The sequence below is a fragment of the Theobroma umbraticum genome, unplaced genomic scaffold, assembly GCF_002168275.2.
Source record: "Theobroma umbraticum cultivar Fairchild unplaced genomic scaffold, ASM216827v3 scaffold_121.0, whole genome shotgun sequence".
In the NCBI taxonomy this organism is placed as follows: Eukaryota; Viridiplantae; Streptophyta; class Magnoliopsida; order Malvales; family Malvaceae; genus Theobroma; species Theobroma umbraticum.
The window spans coordinates 71776-73370 of record NW_018397289.1 but is presented as its reverse complement, the minus strand read 5'-3'; positions in this window follow the sequence as shown (position 1 = coordinate 73370).

The window sequence follows — 1595 nt, the reverse complement described above, 5'->3', positions numbered from 1 at the left end:
CAAATGATTACAAATCAAAACTAAATCAAAAATATTGTTATTCTTAGTTAAATCTTATTGGAATTAGATGTTTGCATTGGGAAATGTGAAGTGGATGCTATAAGTTGACAAGGACAGAGCTTTGCAAGTTTATCATGTCCTCGAACCTTGATTTAATTTGTCATTAAGATATTATTTTTAATAACATTTTCTCATCAACATTATGATATATAATTCATTTATAATCCAATAAATGATTATAGATTGAAATGAAATAAAAAACTTTGTTGTTCTTGGTTAATGCCTATCATAATTAGATGTTTGCTTTGGGAAACGTGAATTGGATGCTATCCATTAACAAGGAAAGAGCATTTTTAAATTTATTAAGCCTTTGACAAGTTGAAATGATTTATCATTAAATAATTATCATTTTGATAACATTTTATCATCATTATTATGATATATAATTCATTTATAATCTATAAATGATTACAATTTCAAACTAAATGAAAAATCAATTGAAAGCTTTGTTGTCCTTGGTTAAAGTGTATCATAATTGGATGTTTATATTTGGAACGTGAAGTAGATGCTATCCATAGACATAGAAAGAGCATTTTAAATTTATTATGCCTTTGCAAGCTTCAAATGATTTATCAATGAATAATTATTATTTTGATAACATTTTATCATCAATATTATGACGTATAGGTCATTTATAATCCTTTAAGTGATTATAAATCAGAAGCTTTGCTGTTCTTGGTTAAAGCTTATAATAATTGGATGTTGGCATTGGGAAAAGTGAAGTGGATGCTATCCACTAACAAGGAAAGAGCATTTTAAGTTTATCATGCCTTTGAAAGCTTGAAATAATTAATCAATCAATAATTATCATTTTAATAATATTTATCATTTATGTTATGATATAAAATTTATTTATAATCTATAAATGATTATAAAATGGAAAAAAATCAAAAATAAATGGAAAGGTTTGTTGTTTTTTGTTAAAGCCTATCATAATTGGATGTTTGGATTGAAAACCGTGAAGTGGATGCTATCTATTGACAAGGAAAGAGCATTTTAAGTTTACCATGTGTTTGAAAGGTTGAAATGATTTATCAACAAATAATTATCATTATGATAATATTTTATTATCAATATTATGTTAGTATAAGCCCTACAAGCCAATCTATAGTTGTATGGGAATTGCAATTTTGAGATATTCATGTTTGACATTTTGCTATTCATAATAACATTGAGGTAGTTCTTTATCCATAAGTTTGTGATTTAATTAATTCTTGTACTTACATGGATAAAGCCCATGGAACTATATATGCCTTGCAAAGGAATTGTATTGAAATACAATTATGAGATACTTATACATCAAAGCATTGTTCATTGAAGTTTTTGATCATCGTATTATTGAGACAAGGCATCAATAATGCTCAAAAATCGGCACATGTTATGTTCTTTACTTGTGAAGTAAGCAATCACTCTCATAGGTTGAAGTATAGAGATACTAGGAACTAGCATATGGGTGCTTGCCATGGCAAAGCGAGTTCATTGACCATGACTCACCATGAGAAGTGCATTTGGTATCTCACTCAAGTGTCTATGCA